The sequence below is a fragment of the Mytilus californianus genome, unplaced genomic scaffold (assembly GCF_021869535.1).
Source record: "Mytilus californianus isolate M0D057914Y unplaced genomic scaffold, xbMytCali1.0.p SCAF_7, whole genome shotgun sequence".
NCBI lineage: Eukaryota > Metazoa > Mollusca > Bivalvia > Mytilida > Mytilidae > Mytilus > Mytilus californianus.
The window spans coordinates 63234161-63258665 of NW_026262723.1; the positions used below are offsets into that span (position 1 = coordinate 63234161).

Consider the following 24505-nt stretch of genomic DNA (forward strand, 5'->3'; position numbering starts at 1 on the left):
TTAGAAAACTCTCCATCCAAGTCACAATTTGTAAAAATAATCCGTTAATGGTCAAAGTACGGTCTTCAACACGGAACTTTGGCTCACACCGAATAGCAAGCTATAAAGGGCCCCAAAAATGATGTACATGATAATACAAGTATAAATATTACAAAGAAAATTGAGTGATTGAAGTTATACCGAAAGAAATAAAAATCAATCCTGCTTATAAAGCTATAGCCGAGGTTTGTGTTATTTCGCAAATGTTTGCGTTATAACGCAAACATAGGAAAAAATATTAAAAATATAGTTGTGTGGCGCTATTACGCTTCCGTACACCTCTTAAAAGATGACTGGTGATGCTTTACAATCATGATAATTTCTGTGACATAGTACGTTCTGTATAGATAGTGATTTACTTTGACATTTTCGGGTATTACAGCGGAGTTACATGTATATTACCTGTATATGGTAAGGTACTCTCCAATCTCCAATGAAGTCTCACGTATAGACTGGTTTATATTTATATTGGTGTTCAGTATCTATTCCTGACAATAAGGATTTATAACATTCACCATTCTGCATGTTCTGTATTCCAAATTCACATTTTATTTTCAGATCGAATGTCAATGAGGATATGTAATTTTTGAAGGAAACAAGTCATACTAAGAAGTGTAGCCGATATTAGGGAGTATTCTATGATTTTCATGGATGTAATAAATTGTTTATTTTTCCAGTTAAGTGATATAAGTTGAGAAAAAAAAATCTAGTCAGAATTCCCCTCGCCTAAAACCCCTCTTAAATCATGAATGGTCATGCTTTAAAATCGGGAGAGTTTCTTTGGGCGCATTGCATTTGCGCCAATTTTTGCAAAATCCAATCTTTCATTTGCGCCACAAGGTTATATTTCTTTTGCGCCTAAAAATAAAAACTACATTTGCGCAATTTTACAGGTAAAATTTAACTGAAAAGTTTAAAATATAATTCATGATTGCTACATCGTGAATGGTTTTATTAAATATTCCCCCTAGTTAACTAAATAAGTTCATACTTATTTTTTTTATATAAAACTGAGAACCACTTAGGGTTAAAATCATATAGTTGTTCATATTTATGAGGTGTCAAGATGGACATTGTCAATTCTGAGTTAGTTTTTCAGAATTGGATTAGTTCATATTTTTCATGTTGGGGCCGTTTATAACCGACAATACTATACGGAATTGGTTTTTGAAGGCCGTATGGTTGTCTATGATGTCTTTCATCTCCTTCATTTGAATTTTGGTGGATAGTTGTCTCATTGGAAATCCTTAATTGTTAGTAGAGGAAATAAGTCTGTAATTATTTTATGACCAGTGTATAGTGATTTCAATATGGTTACGATGACTGGTTTCGGATTATTATGAATCGTAATCAAAGACTGTGTTTTAAAGTTATCATTAGTATAAAACTATTTTTTATACTATTTATCTGTATTATTGGCGCAAATGAAATATGGTTTTTGGCGCAAATGAAAGACTATTTTGGCGCAAATGAAATGCCAATTGGCGCAAAAGTCTTCTGTATAGGTAATGATTTACCTTGACATTTCCGGGTGTTACAGAGCTACATGCATGTTACCTGTAGATGATAAAATGCCGTCCCATGAGGTCTTACGTATTTAAGTTATTTTTCTCTCGTGTAAACAGCCAAACTCTTATTATAACACTTGATTATTGGTGATCTTAAGATTATATCTTCGTTTTTAAACTAATTAAATAGAGAAATCGTTTTGGTTTTAATTACTTCTTCTTTAAATTTATAAATTTATAATACATTATTTATCATTTTATAACATCGGATTTATCCATCCTACATGTATATGAAATACATGTTCAAAATCATCATTTGGTAAACAACGGAATTAACCCTAAATATAATTTAATATTCCACGGCGATCTTTTTGTATTTGCCACCTCCTTTAATATGTATTTTAACTTTGTGTATTAAACTCGACCTTCTATCTTATGGTACATTCGAATTGACAGTCACACCTGACACGTGTGCCCTAGAGGCACGGCTAATTCCCAATCTGTTAATTACCTTATACCTTGTTACAAGCCTTCCACGAGTACATTGTATTGTCATAGAACACATCACATATACATGTACCTAGTCCAAGCATAGATTGTAAAAGGCCAATAAGCGTACACCTATATATTGTCTTTACAGTTTAAGTTATTTACTTTAATTTGTTCACCATATCCGTCTGAAAAAGCAAATATTAAAAAATATAAAAGATTTAATTTTTGTGCTGTAAACAAAAATGAATTGAAACGGAAACGATAAATATAGACAATTATATCTCATGAATGTAAAAAATAGCATGTCTGACTGTTCATTTTATTTTCTAATAGTTTGAAATCCTGGCCTGATATGCATAAAACCACTTAAGTTAAGATATCCAATCGTAGTACTAATCTATCGTACGACATGTAGAAAATCCGTCCGTTCGGAACAAATCTTAACTTAGGTAGTTTTATGCATATCAGCCCTGGCTCACTGCTCGACAGTAGACGAAGTATTATATTCGGTCAGGATGCCAAGCTAATTTTCTTACTATCGGATGGTAATTAGTTATCAAAATTAATCATTGGCGCACTTATAATTATGTTAAAATACGATTAAAGACCAAGGGCCTGTTTATCGATCGGTCCTAAGAATTTCTTAATTAGGATAAAGTTAGGACCGACTTGAGAGATGTATCAGCATGCACATCGAAGCTATCTTAGGATTATCTTAGCTAGGATGTCCTAACCTAAGACTTTAAATGATCCAGTGTACTTTAAATACAGACATGCAATACCAGGCCCCAGTTTCACAAAGCTGTTTTAGGACATATATTAGTCACAGATATATATATAGAGACCACTGTGGATAGTAAACTTGGAATTGATGGTAAATAGCAAATACGAGTTATTTGTAGTATATTTATGTTCTTTTAATACAGAAAAACGCAAAATTAATTGAAATTAATAGAAAACAAAAAAATATGCGGATTTTGGAAAAAGGGGGAGCCTCAGGGCAAAAAAAAACTGTCCTGTCCCCAAGTACCTATGGTTTCAGCTAGGAGTTTGAGGGTTTAAGTCACTTTACCCGAGATGGAAATCAACATTATTTGGGGCAACAGTAAAGGACCAAGGACGTATATTACTAGCTATACATATGCCCAAGTACTTCAATGATCTTTGAGGGCCTTATGAATGCTACAAATGTAGGCAGTTGTTGCATGATGTGATGCTTAAATATGAAGATAAGAACAAGGATCCGGAAATCTAGTTCACAATTTCACTTCACCTTAGTTATTTTCAGGGGACATTCCTGATCAACAAAAGTGAAACCAGGAATCACAGCATAAAGGAACGACTATTTAACTTCAAAGGGAACGGGATGGGGTTTTGTTTTCTTCCTAAAAAATATATTCTGATCCCCAATTTAATGCAAAATATATTGTGGTCAGGAGGTGAAAAAATATATTCTGAATTCAGATTTTCCCCATAACTTATAGTGATAAATTTTGAAAAATAGTCTGATCGATAGCATTAAAAAACTAAAATAATCTCAATCACACAAATTTAAAACAATCATGATCCCCTCCTTATCTTTATTGAAGTTTAAAGTTGCTCTCTTAATGAAATTGTAACAACTATATCTCTGTATAATCAGTATCCCGTTAAATCGATATTTGGAATTCATTTTTATAAAATTGAAACGATTCAGTAAAATGACAGTATATTTAAATATATCAAGAATAGATTACGTTTACTTTCGATTTTTAAACGAAATGAAATCAGGAAGTGACAAGAGGATAACAAATTTAGAATGAATCCAAATTCATATACAGATTGGTGTCTAACAAAAAGACAGGAAATTATCAATTTTTAAGTTAAGTTGCTCAGTAAGAAATAAAGTCTCTAGTTTAATTTTATACTAAATGATTTCGTATTTTACTTTTTAGTGTCTATTAAATTTTTAAGAATACGTCCCCGCATGCGTAGAACATGATAAAGAAAGCACCTGTTTGACTCGTGAAAATATTTTTAAACGTTTTAAAGTTTCATCTTTGTGATCGAAATTGTTGAAAGATCATGATGAAAAAATATATAAAATGTGACGCAAATACAAGGGACCAGATGATATTATATAATTGGCACAAAGGACATGAAATATAGAAGTAGACTATTTAAAAAATAAATAATTCAACAATTTATGATTACATCTTTTAAAATTACGAATTTATTTAATGTTTTATCGACACGTGCCACATTCAATAATGATTACCGCCTGTGTAATATTGAAATTCATTATCATTCAACCAGGAACAGTTTATTACGCACGTATGTTATTTCAGCATGTTCTAGCTAGTTGGGTTTTTTTTCACGTGTTTTGTATTTGGTTTATAAAATAAAATTATGGATAAGGTCACACGAAAATTAAAAAAATACTCTATTTGTCACAAATTCCACAAAAGGTTTGACAAACTTTTGACTTTATACTTTTCTTAATAATGTTAATTTAAACTGCATCCATTTATCGGTAAAATACGGACAAACGAAGTTGTAAAAATATCCATATCTTTAAAATTTATTAATACATATACTGATTCTAGTTTATAAATCAAAAGCGATCGCCTATAACAGCAGTATTTGTAATTCAAACTAGTTTGATGTCGCGCAAACCCTCCCCTAACCTGGGATAGTGGTGTAACAGTATAACCTAAGAACAAACTATAATCAAAGTACTGAAGTACTGAAAATCGGATGACCGCAGGTTCTTGTGGATGGTCAAAAGCACATGTAACAGAAATAGATCACATCTCTATACCTGAAACTGAGGTTAATTTACAGAGATATATTTTTTTCTGATACAAGTTCGTGCATGGATGATGAATAAATGACAGGAAATTCAACCGCACCGTAATAACTATTATATTGTAGTGATACAAATCAGTATACCTGGGACTATTATACTAATATGATAATAGTGTCAGAGTATACACGTCTGGTTTGTTGTTATATATTATATTAATATTACGGTTGCATGTATATATAATTTTCATCTATTTATATATCATTCTATTCTACTATTCTAATTAAAGTGCAGTGCAAGTGTATGGTGGACACTCTTCTGTAAAAAAATCGATTTTTCTAAAAGATTGGATATGAGAAGCCATTCATATTTTCCCGCAAAACAATAACAGAGTTATCGGTCCTTGCCGGGAGTGTCGCAAAACGTTCTTGAGATAATCTTCCGTAAGCTTTAACACAATTTTTCGGTACGTGTGCATTTATATCATCAATGATTTTTTACTTTTATATATATATAACTAACGGCAACACATTTTCATATTATTAATTTGTGTTTTAATAAAAATATTTATAGGAGTATCCATTGAAAAAATGAATTTGAAACAAGCGATAAGTAATGTTATTTCGCACTAGATAAGTGACCGCGGATCTATAATTTTTATAGATCGGTTGAAAACCCAAAACTAATTTGCATAATGGATATTTAGGCGATAGCAATACATCGATATGACCTCACGGTCATCGCGATGTAAAAATCTGTTGAAAAGTGCTCCACTCATCATGCATGCCTATTTGCAAAGATACAAAAAGTTTTAACACTATGAATTTATAATATAAAGCTGTCTTAGAAAATGATAATTACGTTGAGTAAACTTGAGCGGTCATACTTAGCCCTATTTTGACTAGAGGGTATTCAAACGTAACTCTACATAAAAGACTATGATATTTTGTAACAGTTGAAAAAAAAATTGAATTGAGCTCCATTTCATCTTTGACTGCCCTCTATATATCTATTGACTGTCGAATTAACAAATTAGCAAAATGAATAGTTCGTGCATGTCATATAAGACGTCAGTTGCTGTATGACCCATAACTTTTAAATTATGATCTTAATATTTGAGAATTTATTTAAATTTTGAATCGAATGAGATATATTATATATGTGGAGCGGGATCTGCTTACCCTTCCGGAGCACCTGAGAGCACCCCTAGTTTTTGGTGGGGTTCGTGTTGCTTAGTCTTTACTTTTTTTATGTTGTACTTTGTGTACTATTGTATGTCTGTTTGTCTTTTTCTTTTTAGCCATGACGTTGTCTGAGTATAATAGTCCCAGATAAGATTCATTGAACACGAAGATTTGGAATTTGTACTTTATCGTGTGTCACGTGCCGGTTGGCACGCGCTGATTAAAAAGTCATTTAATTTAATTTAACTTCAAAATCAAAATATCTATTGATACTAAATTTCATATTTATTGTTTATATGCTTATATCTTCTTTTATCCACCTTATTTGTGCTCCTAAAACACCATTCAAGTGACCTTTGTGCAAAAACTTTGTTCTTAATGCTACTCACTGCTTTACGGAGTCGTTCTTTTTTTTTTAAGATATTTAGTCAAACAAAATAATTTTTGGTAAAAATAAGTTCCTGTAAAAAAGGACGGTCTTGTAATTATTTCACTTGTCACATCTTAGCTGACACTTTGTTATTTACAACAAAAGATTACAAAGAACACCTGTGGTTGGTGTAAGTAAATTCAAGCTAATGCCACCTTCAAGATGTTTTTTTCTAACGGTTCATTAAAAAGAGGGTCTGGATGGGGTTTACAGAATAGAGAATAATGGGTAAAAAGTGCCGAATAAAGGCAAACAGATAATGAATACAGAAAAATCGAAAAAAAATAATGAACAGAGAATTATGAAGTGCTAATATATAAAGAATAAAGAAAAAGACTGAAAAAATAATAGAATACAGTGTTGAAGGACCCCCATACAGACCCTCATAAAATTGACACAAATTTCTTACATCTATCTCATTTTCACACTTTACAGTGTCTGGGTATATACACATGGTGGGGTTTTAAAAATTTTAATCTGGTAATTGGGATTAAATATAAATAAAAACATGAAGACGTTAAAAAAATTATAAACCTTTTTCACGGACTTTTTCCCAACGTGTACAATGTGATGATATTTTCTAACATATATGTGACTTCTATCCTACTAATATCAAATATGTGTGGCTTTTCCCGCATCACAAATGTAAATCATGTGTAGACAAATTACTGGATAAGAACGATTTAATTTTAAATGGGGGAATAAATCTTACTAATTAAAATAAAATTTGAAATTAGATCGTACGATTTTTTTTTCACAAATAGGCTATCGCTATAAAGATAAAAGCTTTTAAAAATAATTATTTCAGAATTCCACTCTATCAAGAAATGTTTTACTGGACAAGAATGAGTTTTAATGGCGCAATATTTTTTTTTTAAATAAAATTTGCATATGTAAGCTGTCTATTGATAATGTTCAACTCAATCAGGACTTTCAAGAAATTGAGGCGGAAAAAAACGATTAAAGTCTATGCAAAAAACTAAGTTGCGAAGCCTACTTTGATATTCTATATAACAAAAATAGTGATTCTTTTTGTAGATTTAGAACTTTGAACACAAACATTTCTATTGAAACTTGCAGATGGCGAAATAATCAGAGAACATTTTATTTGTACTTTATGTAATTCCGGTGATATTGGCTACGAGTTTCATTATGTTTTTGAATGTTCGGCAATAGGCAAACGTAGACAAACGCTGTTAAAACGGGGCTTTAATCTTTAAGGACGCCACATTTTATATTTATAATGATTTCGATCTATATTTTTTAACCTTTTCAAATGAAATAAATTGAATGGAAAATTTTCCGACTTTGTGAAGATTTCTCAATTGGCTTCAATTATTACAAACAAAACGATAAGTTAATTTAACATTTTTGCAAAAACAGTATATGTTTATTACTTTTCAAAGGAACCCTTTTTAATGGTTTATCAAGTTTACTTGTATGTGTTTATTAACATCACTAATCACAGTGACACGTAGACAACTTATTTAGCAAAAGTTAATCGTGCATGACTAATAACACATGTACCGCTAAGAAGCAGGGGGTCCAAAATAGGATCGGGAAAAGAACAGGCAAGTGAAATATCATAATTTCAAACATTTAAAGTGTCTTTGTTTGATTATCTACGGTTATATCGATAATCTGAGTACAAATTAGAGTACAAATCCAGACTTTGCTTACATCAGCTTCATCTGAACTTTGGTGGATAGTAAAAGTGTAATAGTTGACTCATTGTCAATCAAACCACATCTCCTTATTTTTATTCTGTCCAAAACCAGGAAATTTTAGCTGCAATAGGCATTTATTTAAAAAAAAAACCCACCACAAATCATTTACTTAAAGAGGCCGTTATAGTCTGTTAACTCATTTTCGTTTTTGGGGGATTAGCGGGGGGGGGGGGGGGGGGGGGGTGTGGCAATCATCTATCTACCGTTGAGAAAAGGGGTAGGTTGGGGCGGCAATTGCTTACCGTAAGGTTTTAATCATGGTTCAACTTTATTCTAGTGACTATTATCCTTGCCAAAGATCAATCTTATTCCAAACGGACGTAACTTTCAGGAAGGTTTACTGTCGAGCGGGAAAAGTCAAGAGAGGACAATATTTCTATACTCAAGTCAACCCTTTGGATTCAAATAAAAGGGGATAAGGGTAAATAATGATGAGATAACAACCCAACGACACAGACAACCAAGAAATTTAGAGTCAACATGCAGTATTTTATAATAGAGAGATCCCTATACAAAATATCAAGCTAAAAACCGCCCCATGTATAAATATAGTAAGGAGGTATTTAAATATTACCTATCATTAAAGATAGCCCAACAGGCACAGACATTTTTTGTGTGGATGAAAAATTAAACCAATCCATTTTTTGATCTTAATCAGTGGAAATCAAAACAGGTACATGAAATAAAAAATCAGTACAAGAAAAATACTTCACTATATATATGTTAACGGTAGAGTAGATGATGAACGTGGATGATGATGTTTATGTCCAGCAGAAAGTTAAATGCATGCATGTTCTGAACGAGATTGACCCGGCCGGGGTTCGAACCCACGACCTCCCGCACTAGAGACAAAAACACCACCACGAGAAATCTGAAGCTGTCATAAAAATAGAATATCATACCAAATATTTAAACTAAAGTGCATAAATAATCCAATCTCAAAGAACTCTCCCTTTTACTTAAGCCAGCAAAAAGTATTTAACCAATTGATATCATTGAAAACGTCAATTGAATATCGATGGTTGACTTCAGAGTAGATTTCCTGCAAGAACGCTTTCTGCACATTAGGTACTCTTGCAACAATTATTTCAGGGATCCGTGTGTGGCCAGCTGTTGCAAGGCTAAATTTCTTTTTTTTTTATCCAATATATCCACATATACGAAATATTTGCCACAAGACATAAAACAAACAACTTCATAAATAATTCCTTGTAAACAGTATACTAAGGCAAGATATTGCACAATGCTATAAAGTAATATTTCCATGTATATGTTTCGATAATTATGGAAACTTTAACGGCCTTTTTTCAGTTATCTCTTTGAAAACCACTACACGAATGAACAGTAATATCTATTTCTTTTTTAATTTTTTTTTCTTTCGTTCTTAGATCTACTGTTCACGGTCTATCATATACGATTATGTCATTCTATTATGGAACTAAGACATGTAAGAATAGATTTCCAAGGGGTGATTTCTTAGTTAAGACGTGTGAAGGAAATGACGGATGACTAAAATAAAAGTGTTTATCTTCATGTAAAACATTGTATTTCAATTTAAGAACGATTGTCAATCTTGCCAAAATATCTATTATTTTTATTCATTGAAGTTAACAGGCACAGTTTTGAATTAAGACAAACAAACAAAACAATATTTATTAATCAATTGGACTGGACAGAGAATCGCTGTGATATATATAAGACTGCAATCCAACAATACAAGCTAAACAGTTTTTATTGTCTTAATATCTTTCCTATTGATTTGTGATGCTCCTTAGTCTGGACCACACAAATCATTTGCATTGACAATCATAACAGTATTGTAAACGTTTGTAAAATACCAACAAAACTGACAAAACCATCTTAGATGACAAAACGTATCCAAATTTTATCCTGTGGGAGAAAAAATAATCCTATAGGACAAAGTTTATCCTAAGGGAGAACAAAGTATCCTACAGGACAAAATTTATCCTAAGGGAGAAAATAAAATCCGGTAGGAGAAAAATTATCCTATGGGAGAAAAAACATCCCACAGGACAAAATAAATCCCTTAGGAGAAAAAATAATCCTAAGGGACATTTGTTTCTGAGAAAAAGTCGTTCATGATAATCCTATAGGATAAAAAAAATCCCATCGGATTTAACACTTTTTTTGAAAATCCTTCAGGATTTTAAATCCCGTAGGATATTAATTTTATCCTATAGGAGATAAATTTTCCTATAGGATAAATAAATCCGATAGGATTTAAATAGAAAATAGAAATTAGAAATATCCCATAGGATATTAGAAATATCCTACGGGATTATGACTTTATCCTATAGGATTTCTCAAAAATCCTGTAGGATTTTTAAAAATCCTATGGGAGAAATTAATATCCTACAGGATTTTGTCACTGTTTTCACTCCAGTTGCCGAACCAGGCGAGCCACACCAAAATTTTTTTTGTATTGTATTACCTATCCCCAGGGGTACATTATTGCCAAATTTGATGATTCTACCGTTAAAAAAAGTGTGGTTCCAATTTGCACTCATGAGAAGTGCAAATTAATCCAAGAACATGTTTATAATATTCAGAAGTAAAAAATCTACGTACAATGCTATTTGACATTTTAAACATACATGCATGCATATGGATGCTATTCTCAATAATTGATTGATTGTTTGTTGCTTGCTTAGCGTCCTGCGCTTTAATAATTGACTAAGCTTCACCGTTTTTACTTTTTTAAAAGAGCAAGAGACCACACAATGAAGATGTAGAGTTACTGACAGTTTTTAAAAAGCTGAATTTCTAGATAATTTAATATTGGGAAAAATAGATATTTTTTTCTTGGTGATGCCGCAACACACGGGGCCTCCGGGGTTTCCACATTTAAGAACATTTTGATGACACTAAATTTAACTAATTCTGTGAAAATGTGAGATGTGTAGAATAAAAAAATTAATAAAACAAAAAGATATAAAAAATTTCTAGCTGTTTTCATTTTATTCGACCAATTACAAATTGAAAATCCAGTTAATGTTCAAAACTGTTGGAAAATGGGAAGGTGCGAAAAGAGAGAGAGAGGGAGAGAGCATTGTGAGTATTACAAACTCCAACTCTGCGTAAATAGGTAGGAGTAGTCAACCGAAGTTCAATCCTCATAAATCGACTAAGATAATGTGAAATGTTTAAAATAAAAAAAATATAGCGATACACAGCTTTCTATTTAGTACGTCGGACATGTGTATAAGTGGGTATCAAGATCTGCTGTGAATTCCAAGTTCATTCGTTAGGTAATCTTTACAATGGTTTTAGAAAAAGACGACACTGGTTTAAGGCTTTTTAAAAAAGACAGTTTTGCAAATCCTGTAACTAGTAGTACCCGTAATTATTGTAATAGGTTTGTAATTCCATTTCATAAAGTGAGTATTTGTGGCCTCGTTGAATAGTGATTTTAACTTAAAAGTGTATGGAAAACAGTTTAGTACAAATGTGGTAACTCCCATAGGGTTTCTCCAAAACCATTTTAAAACAATTTATGAAGAGCAGTTGGTGGGTATCTACAATGTCCGTGGCTAATATTGCGTCGTACAAAATTGTTTAATAAGTCTAATTTGTTGAAACAACTAGGCCTTCAACTTGAAAAACACCCTCAGTAAACAGTCGATATTCCAAAAGTTACACATTCCAAATGTCGTTACATTCATAAGGAAATGCTGTCCTTAACTCGAAAATGAATTTTCTCCCTGTATGTGGTATGGTGTTCTCAATAACGTGACATTTGCTGAAATTTTAATTTTCATTTGTTGAATGATGATGTTTCTTTATAATAAATCCTTACTAGGATGGTATCTTCAGCCCATGGCAAGTAGTATTGTGTTGAAATTTATATCATTGACATCATGGACTTCCAACCGTTTTAATTCGAACGCCACTAATGAGTCTTATGCAGACGTTACGCGCGTCCTGCGTACCAAATCATAAGCCAGCAGGTATCTTTAATAAGTTTTACAACCACTGACTAAGTCGAAGACATTGCTGGTTGACGTTTAGTTCCGAAGTTTCAGAGGAAAATAGTCAGCACTTTTGTGTTTGTAGAAAATATTATTGATGTGTTCATTCTCTGTTAAAAACGCATCAAAAATACAAGGCTCATAAAGGAGTGGGGCCAGTAATCCAAATAAACGGCCATGTACAGGTGCATTTTTAAAACTTCAATTGTTCGAGTTAATTTACTGGGTATGTATTGCTAATTGTATTGTTTTTTTAAAGTATAATAAGAGACAATGTAGATCTGCTTCATATATTATAAACATTTTAGCCTGAAATACATGTAGGTATAAATTTCATTTTAGTCCATTTTTCTAGAAATTCATCATCTTTTTCGACCTTATTTCATGATTTTATATGTGGCGCCACCCTTGCCCATTGAAATGTTGGTTGAAAGTAAAGACTAACTTAAAGGTATACTTAAAACATTTCAGTAAAAATATTTGTGTCGCCACTGTTAGTTTTCAGAAAACTGACATAGATTTCATCAAAGTATGCCAATAATCATTCAGGCGTTCACAAATTCACCCTAATGTATGACTTCAGAAATACATCACTAATTACGTAACTGGTAAAAAATCTTTTATAACTGAAACAATTGGACATTTTAACATATGTCTTCATATAATTTTTACAACATCATTGCAGTTAAAAAATATCAAGTTTTTAGGGCCAAAAGTGTGAGTTAGTGAACCAACTCCTTTACCGTTAATAAAATGTTGAATTATTCCCTAGGCATAGATTGCCCTAGCCGTATATATCACAACTTTTCAGAATTTTAAGTTTGTAATGGTCCTCAATTTCGTATTTGATTGTGACTTCCAACCGTTCGAGCACCCCAGATGAATCTTATGTAGACGAGATGCACTTTTTGCGTACCAAATTTGAAGCTTGGACTCCCAGATTTGTTGTAACAACCACAGGGTCGGTGCAACTGTTGGTATCACCCCCGAGGATAATATAAGCCCAGTAGTCAAAATTTTGTGCTGACCCGAAATATCTTTGATGTGTTCATTTTCTGTTAATTTACTGTTAATGTTGAATTATTCCAAAAACATCCGTGTTAAACACACTGTTTCGTATTTTTTTCTCGATTTAATGCTCTCCGCATTCTTAATCGATTCGGGTACCACTGATGATTCTGATGTAGACGACACACGCTTCTGGCGTAAAAATTATAAGCTAATTTTACTGCCACTTCTTGTGACCTTTCGTTTCCGGACAATATAACCATCCCAGTACACTTTTATGGTATTTTATTTCTGTCAATATTCTGCTGAAAAAATTTGATACTTATTCTTAATACCAAGGTTCTTCTACCCCAGGCATAGATTACTTGGTCGTATTCGTCACAAATTTTCGGAATATTTGGTTTTTAATGCTCCTCCACTTCGTATTTGATTTGTCCTTCGAACCTTTCTAATTTAAACGCCACTGATGAGTCTTATGTCGATGAAACGCGCGTCTTGATACCAAATTGTAAGCTTGGTACCTTAAATGATTTTTTATAGAAACATTGGAATGGTTTAAGTGGTTGAAACGTTTACATGAATATACATTGAAGTTTTAAATCATGTACATTATATCAGTGATCAATCGTTCTACCGTATAATGCATTTCATTGGTTGGTCATAATTAAAAATTTACTGTTTACAAAACTTACAGGAAAAGATTACCGTAGCTGTACTTGACAACACCTTTCGGAATTTTGGGTCGTCAATGCTCTTTAACTTCGTATTTTTTTGGCCTATTTAATATTTTTGATTCGACTGTCACAGATGAGTCTTTGTCTGGCGTAACAAATTTAAAGCCAGATATCTATGATACAAATTGATGGATACAAATCAATTCAGATCTCGTGACTCTATGGAAATGTGTTTGTCAATATAAGTATTCATCGTTAAAGAGATTTTAATAGGCTTTACAGTTTTTTTTTAATATATCTTCAATATCAAAAGCTTCTAAGTACATGTACATGTGCAGGGTCAAATAAATATAGAAAAATGTCATTTTTGTTTTTTTTATACTGACTTTATCAGCAAGAATATCAAGCGAACAAGCTAGGGCAAGTTGATATTCGAACAGATGAAGTCAGTTTATCAAAAATAAAGTCACATGATGAAATGATTGTTCTAATGAGGGCGCGTGCATTACATTGATAAATTGATGCGGATGGATGAATATGAACACGCGACGTTGCTGCACTGATACATAACGCCTTTGCCTTACTTTTCGAGTATCCTGTCTATGATCTAAAACATATTAGGCAATAAGATCAAAGGGAAAATATACAAATTGCCGATAAAAATGGAGGTCTTATTTTTTGTAGAGCGATGATGACGCAAGTATTTCCGCATTAAAGATAATATAGCAATATATTTATACTATAAGTAACTAAATGTTCAACATTTAAATCAAATGATTGTTTTTAAAGTAAAATTACAACTCATCGAGTAAAGAATGATGAATTTATTGACCTACTTGGTTTTGGTATGAATAGTTTTTGGTTTTATAGCCTAAGAGGTTTTATGTTGTTTTCTTTCACAGTTCTCGTTCGCAACTGTACACGGAGGTTGTCGCAGAAACCCGTCCGTCGAACTATGTGATATTATTAATTTATTTCCTTTGCCTGAGGGAGATATGAAAATTTGTTCACCCGACAAAATTTGTTTTACCCAAGGGCTTCGTCCGAGGGAAACATGACTTTTCGAGGGTGAAAAAATCTTCATATCTCTCTAAGCGAAGGGAAATAAATGCTTTATTCCACTGCCTATACTTTTTACTTCCTGAACATAAAATATTAATTTACAAGTAAGGTTTCGTTCTCGCTTGCCTTTATAACTAAACACGACATAAACATTGATAAACAGTACCGGTCAAAAGTGAAGAATTTATTTATTCTATGACAAAGTTTTTTTTCTGTTTTGTTTTGTCTGAAATAATTATGAAGACGATAATGACTATACTATCGCTATTTGAAAAAAAAGGTTCGAAACGTTATGTACATAAAACCGCGCGTAGTGTCGCACGAGGTAATCCCGATGTTTCCGATAATCGGAGGGAAATATTATACTCAGAGGGCAATTTGAAGTTTTGTTCAATGTCACATTGGATGGTCTTAACCAATCAAATGTTAATTTCGCTCTGAATATTTGCATTCAGTGGAAGTAAAAAGTAAAAACATTATTGTTCAACTAAGTGGCAATAACAAAATAAAGAAAAGTGAATTTTGTTATTTGGGTTGTTGAATTTAGATGATGATGATGGATAGCTGCTTAACGTCAAGCTGCAAATTAATATGCATATTCAGGACGAGAGCATGTTAATGTAATTTGAATATTTACCCCGCTTTGTACAAGACCGACACGCAGAGCCGGAATTTTTACGTGCTAGTTCACAAGGTAACAGTCTGCAGGAAGACATCACTTTACCCGGACACATTATTCTGACTCCGAGCCGACCAGTCTTTGCTCTTACTTCTTAATGCCTTGAGCTTAGCGGAGAAGCAGTAATTACCAATTTTATAGTCTTTGGTTTGACCCGGCCTGGATGCGAACCCACGACCTCCCGCACTCGAGGCAAATACGCTACAACGAGACCACCGAGGCGGTGTTAAATTTAGCAAAAACAACAAAAATAACAATACTAGTACTAATAATAATAATAATGAAAATAGTTACAATAATAATAATGATAATAATAATTGTGATAATAATAATAAATATAAAATACAAGTACTTTCATCTATATAAAAAGTTCAAATTTTGGTTTCCTCCTTTTCAATATTTATGATATCCTTTATGAACAATACTATTGTGCTGTTCCCAAGGCTTATTATATCTGTCACGAACAAATTAGTTTTATTTTGCGACACTCCATGATTCCTTTCACTATTGCCATCTGTTTGTACCATTGGATTTTCATTGATGTCATACCTTCGAAATTTTTTGTTGGCTAGTGGACGCACACATATAAAGTGAAGCGTTTTCTGAAATAAAATGCATACAAATTAACTTTTAGTTGTTTTTTCGTGCTTTGTTGAATGCAGTAGATGACATGCTGATTATACATCTCTTTGATTTATCATAACACGTAGTGTGTCATAATGTACATATTTTCTCCTGGACAACATATATGTACGTTTCGGCGATAAAGTTTATCGACAGGTAGTAGGTATTCCTATGGGCATTAATTGCGCCCCTTTAATAGCAGATTTATTCCTGCATTGCTATGAATCACATCTTATGGCCAAACTAAGTAAAGACACGTCATTGTTACATTTAGTTGACACATTCAATAATACCTACCGTCATCTTCTTGATATTTTTTCGTTAAATAATCCAGAGTTCTCTAAATATACTACCGAAATTTACCCAAATTACTTTGAATAAATCTAGCATAAACAGCAGTAGTTGTCCTTTTCTAGATTTAGACATTTCAATTTCTAAAGGGAAACTCCATACTAAAATTTACGACAAAAGAAACGATTTTTCATTCCCTATTGTTAATTTTCCTTTTTTAGACGGCAATGTTCCTGTGGCTCCACCATACGGTGTTTATATATCCCAACTCGTTTGTTATGCCCGTGTGTGTAGTGATGTCATAGATTTTAACGTACGTAATCAATGCATCACTGGTAAATTATTAAGTCAGGGATTTCGTTACCATAAATTACTTAAAACATTTACTAAATTTTTTCATAGATACAAAGGTTTGAGTAGTAAATTTGGCTGTACCTGTAGAAAACTTATTAAAAACGGTATTTCACATCCTAAATTTTACGGTAATATTGTACTAAAAGCGCAGAAAACACTTTGTGATCCGTGTAAACTCTTTAAACAAACTTATTAGTAAAGGTTATCTCATTAATGTTGTAATAAGATCTTTGAATATTGTTTTCATTGAATAATTGAAATAATTTCTGTTATTCAATGTTTACTTATTTTGTGTTATATCTCGTCTCACTATTTTTAATATGTACTACCTTTGATAAGTATTCAGTATGACGATAAATTTTCACTCTGTACTCGTACTGTGAACAACAAATTTATTTATTTTGTAAACAAAATTTCCGTTCTCCTAACAACATAATTATTTTATTTAAATTTAAATGTGTTCGTTATTTTATTTAATGCCATTTTGTCCCAGGTTAGAGTTGTCTTTTTGACATTGTTCCTACATCTTTTTTTTTATTAATATTGTATCTATATTGTGTCATAGATCAAACTTATTCGTTCAGTGTATGTTCACTTGTTTTTGTTTATATGTCTTTTTGATCGAGTTAAACCATTTCAATTGATATTTTATAGAGTGTCTTTTTATGTTGTTATGTTACACTACTGTTTCAGGTTAGGATGAAGGTTGGCGCCTGTTAAAACGTTTAAACCCGCTGCATTTGTATGCACCTGTCCTAAGTCAGGAGCCTGTTGTTCAGTGGTTGTCGTTTGTTGGTGTGGTTTCTCGTTTCTCCTTTTTTGTATAGATTGGACCGTTGGTTTTCCTGTTTGAATTGTTTTACACTAGTCATTTTTTGGCCTTTTATAGCTTGCTGTTCGGTGTGAGCCAAGGCTCCGTGTTGAAGGACGTACTTTGACCTATAATTGTTTACTTTTTATACATTGTGACTCGGATGGAGAGTTGTCTCATTGGCACTCATACCACATCTTCTTATTTATATATAATCAACAATAGTTTACCAATGTTCAAGTTGACAAACAATAACTGAGGGCATCACATGAACTCCAAAATGAGCGAGACGGGATGTGTCGACAGGGTAAGCGTTTCATGCCATGCATGCATCACATACCGATGCTTTAACAAAAGTTTCATAACTCCTTCATAAAGATCTAAAGTCTAAATAGGTCAAAAAATGAGACTGTTGGATACAATTCAATCGGAAATAAACACATGTATTCTAAAACCAGTTATTGGCATGATACGGGTTATGTTCTTCTCATATATTTTATGATGGTATGATACTAAACCCAATACGGGAGGGATTGTACTTGATTTTCATATGATGAAGACATAATCTTTCAATCAGTTTAATTGAGGTCTGGAACTGGCATGCCAGTAACTGCTAGTAGTCCTTTGTTCATTTATGTATCATTGTCATTTTGCTTAGTTTCTTTTGTTACCTATTCTGACATCGGACTCGGACTTCTTTTGAACTGAGTTTTACTGTGCGTATTGCTATGTGTTTCTTTATTCTACATTGGCTAGAGGTATAGGGGGAGGGTTGAGATCTCACTAAACATGTTTGCGCCTGTCCCAAGTCAGGAGCCTCTGGCCTTTGTTAGTCTTGTATGTTTTTTAATTTTAGTTTATGTATATGTTTTGGAATTTAGTGTGACGTCCATTTTCACTGAACTAGTACACAATTTTATTTAGGGGCCAGCTGAGGACCACCTCCGTGTGCGGGATTTTCTGGCTGCGTTGAAGACCCATTGGTGGCCTTCGGCTGTTGTCTGCTCTTTGGTCGGGTTGTTGTCTCTTTGACATATTCTCCATTTCTATTCTCAATTTTATTTTACATACTAAAGAGAACTATTAATGTTTTTATAAGTAAAATAAAGTTCGATTGATTGGTGTTTCGATTGGTACATGCAGTGTTATATTCTTTACTTTACCGTTAAGAATTGCAGTAAATGGCAAAATATCAATAATCAACGCTACTTGATAAATATTTTCATTACCCTAAGACGAAATATTTTATTTTAATGACCTATTTTCTTCAAAATAGACCAATGAAATCCATCCACCCAAACTTACCATATTAAAATAAAATCGTTAATGATGATTTAATGTTTGTTTTTGTAATATTATACCTGACCATTTACATGTAAGCTATCCGTGCCCTTTAAGGAGTTAAGTGTTAAGTGTACATAATAATTGTGATAAAATTATACAAAATTTTATAGACACGAGTCTTTATAGAGCTAAGCATATATGTTATTGTCGCCTGTTTATCATTTTTACTATCATTTTGCTGTATTGTTGCTTGTGAGGCGCGAAAATTAAAAACACTACAAAAATCCACAAAATCCATGCAGTACATAAAGCTATACAGAAAAGGGTAAACATGTTTGCATTCATTTTAGTTTGTCTATATACCGATTCTGTTTCTGTTTATTTCGTTCATTGATGTAATGTCTCCTGTGATTTGCAATGTTCGTTATTGTCATTTTCAGATATATTGATGATGCCTTGTAGTTAGTAGGTGCTTGCATCTCAAATATTCAAGTGAACTTAAAATGTAGGACACTATAAGGTCTGCTTCATATTTAAATACTATCTTAATATTGACAAAGGTTGGCGACGTCAAAGTAGAATCTATGACAAACTTGATGATTTGAGCTTGCCCATTGCCAACTTCCCACTTCTCATTAGTTACATACCTTCTGTCTCATCGTGTAACTTAGCTGATAAGTTACACTCGTGCAGGTTAACATTATACGGACTTGCTAAACAAGGATGTGCTCCTCACAAAACAATTTGCTCTTACAGCATTATAATACATTACATCCGTCAAATATTTTGTTACATTAGTGAATTAAATACTCTCCCTCCAAACATAAGTTCTATTAGTAATAATGTTTTGCTTTGCGAAAAAAAGTATTTATTTGAATTTCTTATTATTTATATACGAAATACATATGTTACCTTAAGATTGTCAGAATAGCAAATAAAATGCACAATCCAAAGAGAACAACATTCACATACACAATTTCTTCTACAATTAGAAAAATATAAATGTATTTATATTTTATGAATGTATTTATATTTTATTAATGTATTTATATTTCACAAATATATTTATACTTTATATTAACTAAAACACATCAGCGACATTGAGGGTCCTTAACTCAAATGAGTTATAAAGTTTATTGTTACCTCGATTCGTATTCGTATTGTCATCAGATGAAGTCACGCAGTTAATAAGGTGGGCAGTTTATTTCTGCTTGCAACCACTGTACGACTGAATCGTTCTTTTCATACTTGGTTTAAGCTGGATGGGTGTCAGAAAAAAACACAATTATCTTATCCTTCGGGAGAACCTAATAATTTTGCTAATGGTGTCTCTGGTTTTATTGGGGTGTATGTTTTCAATTGTTTATACATTAAGTTTCTCAAACAATATTTTCATAAAGATACTGCGGCGATATAATTATGGTTATATATGTCCATAATTTATCATTTCTTGTTTATTTGATTTCACCTTCAGTATTTATCGGGTTTATATAGTAATCACTTTGTCCGTCCGCCGTCACCTATTATCTGCAACTCCTCCTAAGCTTGAAAGAATTCTTTACATTTTACTATTTTCTTTTTGGATTATGTTTATTTGCTGCCATTTTAGACTTATCGGTTTTTGATTGTATTGGTACCTTCAGACTCTTCGTGGACATACATGACTGCTTAATATTGTGGAGAATTTTTTTGGGAAAATACAGCCCATTGAGAAAGTTCATTAATAAATGATGAAATTCAAGAAAGATCTATAATTTTAATAGCTTTTTTTCAAGGACTCAAAATTTTCCGCACTACGACACATTATAAGTATAGTAATTTTGTTTAGAAGTACATTCTTTCAAAGCTATAGAATTAAAGTCCAGAGAGAGATATTAATTTATGGTCATTGTAGGCCAAATTATTATTTTGTATGTTAAAAGAACCCCAAAAATTAAAAAGAGACCTTTGTTCTTCCAATTGTTAAATGGTTGGTATTAGTTGCATTTGGTATCAATAATAGATAACCCTTGATATGCAGTATAACTGTGATAATACAGCACACCCAATGTTAGTATTGAAATATACACAATGAAAATAGCAACAACAGATGTTGATCTGCAATGTATAAATAAAGCATTATTTATTATTCATGACTTCAAGGGTACATTTATTAATGTCAACAATGCAATAAGTAACAGTATTTCAAATTAGAACCGAAAGTAGTATACATAAAAACTGTAACCGCTGGCAATGCCGAAAAAGACACCCGCTTATCATTTTGTTCTCTGACTTATTTCCCAACTAACCAAAAAATAACAAGAATCAATATATATAGTATGATAAACTACAGTTAGGATACCACATTTTCGATAGAGAATCATATTGATTTGGAAGACTGAGAACGGCATCAGGTCTCCTTATTTAGTATTATCGATTGGAAAATGTAATTATTTAATACTATTTGTTATCTTGGTGTAATCAGGGGTGTACAAACAAATTTTACACATGAAATTCCGTACACCCCTGATTACACCAAGATACAGAATTTATTTCTTATGCAAAAAGTAAAATAACAAAAATACCGAACTCCAAGGAAACTTCAAATCGGAAAGTCCCTTATCAAATGGCAAAATCAAAAGTTCAAACACATCAAACGAATGGAAAACAACTGTCATATTCCAGACTAGGTACAGGTATTCCTTATGCAAAACAAACAAAGACAATATTATTTGAAGCTTTGTCCACAGGAACAACAAATATTCATCGTGGAGAGATGATAGACATTTCACAGCTTCTTTGTCTCTGAAAACGGACGTTGGTTGATCATTCACACAGTTTTTCGACTTATAAATTCGACGTTTTATCAGAGACCTGATTGTTTTGACCCATTCTGACAAAGTGTCCAGTTCAACTTCTTCTCGTTTAGCCCATGCTCTGGTGTATCATCAATGGAATACATGATTATTTTGAAGTTATGGTTGCAATTGATGTGTTGGGGTTCTCTGAACTTAAGATCATGATATATTAACTTTCAGAGATGTTCATGTTGAATTATGTTTAGATCCCCAGTAATAATATGGCCAGAGGGGCTGTAAATATAAGGCGAGTAGGAACAGCCACATGTCAGAGGGTTTTTTTTAGGTATTCATCTCAATCAAGGTCCTCCAATGCTTGCTTGTAGTTAAATACTTTAGGTGCAATGGTTTAGTGTAACTGTAGGATACAATAGGAACAGACTGATTATGAAAATAAAGTTGAATTTTAGATGTTATCTCCTTGTTATGAAGAACGTTGCTGATGTTGGTTGCATCAATTCCTTTAATTGAAAACTGAACTGGAAGGAATTTCCTCTTTTTATCACGTAAAGGTTCCGATCTTACTGGTTTAAAAAGACGTAAAAGAGCTACATCACAAATTATACTGACCAGTCTGTACTAGTATATTGGAGAAAATGTATTTATGCATCCCTTGTCAAGTGCATAATCTCTCAAACATTTTAGAAAATTAACAGGCAGTGAAGAAGGAATAGTTATAATGTAATGTAACCCTAGCGGATGATGAAGATGTGAAAGAAGATCTCGATTTGGAAGACTTTTTTTACATTGGGCCGATGGTATTGTCTTTGCCCATGACTTCGCTGGTGTCTTAAAGTAGTATTAAATTCATTACATTTACATCATTGCAGGGTGGACTTGACAAATTTCCTACTCCTTTGATGTTATCATTGCAACCGTATGGCATTGCAGCACCAAGTTCCCTTATCCAGAAATTTTCTCTATCTTTTCGGAAAGGAGTACTTAGTACAGGGCTTTTGATGTGGTGATAAATTTTCTCGATGATGCGTACTTTCATAGATAAAGAAGAATCATGGTCCGGTTGATTAAAATGGTTATAAAGAACCCTAAATTGCTGATACTTATTATCAGACCGGTGTTGATTCATCTTTTCACGCAAAGTTTGTCGAGTTTCACCAACATAAAATAGTCCACACAAAGTACATTCAATTCCGTAAACGAAATTGTCCGTGGAACAATTTGTATACCGGGTGTAAAATTGAAAGAAGAACTTTCACTACACTTTTTTTTACACCAATGTTGCAGCGGATTTTCAAATATTACCTTTTTTATTTGTTTTTTGAATCTTTGGAAATTTTGGAGAAAAAAAATTAGAGGGGAAGGGGATTTTGGAAAAAAAGAATTTATTATTTTTTTTTGTAATTTTTGCTCTTTAATTTTTTTTTTTCATTTTGGACATTTTTAATTTTTTGTTTTTCATCCCCGGGTGAATTGGGGCGGGGTGTTATTTACACAATCAATCAGATTGCAAGATTCTTGCTTCATAAGAAATGAATATATTTTTATACACGATTTTCTTTTTGACAATAAATGTGTTATTATACTCATATTGAGAAATATTGTCAAGAACAGTTAATCATATCGAAGGCGGCTGTATGTTCAATATATATACTGCAAGGGAAAGAATACAGTTATTGCACTTGCCGTCAGGAGATATGAGGATTTGTCAAAGGAAATGAATATTTTATTCCTCTGCTTATACATTTTGTTTCTTCTTGGATATTAAATATGCATTCACCTATAATTGTCATATCATCTTGCCTTTTTAACTTTTTTTGTGACAAAAACAATACACCTGTTCAATAACTAATTATTTATTAAGTGACATGTTTTTTTTCTGAATGATTTTACGTATGAAATAAATGCAAATATGATGTTGGCATTTATATTGCTATGGAAAACAGTGAAACATAAAACAAACAGCGCGAAATGTCTTATGACGTATTCAGTTGAAATATATTCCTTAATTTTAGTCAAATTACCCTTTCGGAAAAATGCTTGTACCAAGTCAGAAATATACAGTTTTCCGTTTGTTCCGTTTGTTGATATAGTCGAACGTTTGATATTGTCAGGTTTAATAGACTTTCCCTGTTTTATTCAATTGACGTTCTGTATTTTTGTTAATACTTTTTTCATAATATGGTACCTAATATTTTAGTAACATTGATGGAACTGTGTCCAATTCCTGCAGTTCTGATGCCTGCAGGTAAGGCACACAGTATATTTCCGCTATCTTGTTTCTGTCTTTTCTGCTTGCACGCTAATATATTTTTTTATCCCAAACCACTCTAGTGCATACAAAAGTTAAAGGAGGTAGTTTAGAATGCAATATCGATCAACATCGATCAGTATGCAATATCTGAAGTTCATCGAAAATGCTCTTCTTTTGGGTACAAGTATTAAGGAAGACTGCTAAAAATATCGGCAAATCTTGAATTTTTGGTTTACAAAGAAATCATAATGAATATTTGTTACTATGTCATAAGTTAGTTAAACAAATTCAGTTGGGACTCAACAAGCAACTTGCACAAAATCACCCCTGGTTTTTGGTGAAGTTCATGTTGCTCAGTCTTTAGTTTATTATGTTTTGTTTTGTATATTGTTGAATGTCTTCTGGTCGTGTTTTGTTATTGACCTGGCGTTGTCAGTTTGTAATCGACTTATGAGTTTGAATATCCATTTGGTATCATCCACCTCTCTTTTATGTTTCTAGCCATACGAGTTTGA

The 24505-nt window shown here is 32.5% G+C and overlaps 1 long non-coding RNA gene across 1 annotated transcript; it reads right to left on the bottom strand.

Moving 5' to 3' along the window:
• Positions 1-15834: 15834 nt before the first annotated feature.
• LOC127707807 (uncharacterized) lies at positions 15835-19965 on the bottom strand. The gene is made up of 2 exons (XR_007985021.1): positions 19854-19965; positions 15835-16179 (listed from the first exon to the last, which is right to left on the bottom strand). It is a non-coding gene; the product is annotated as an uncharacterized LOC127707807 (long non-coding RNA).
• Positions 19966-24505: the final 4540 nt, after the last annotated feature.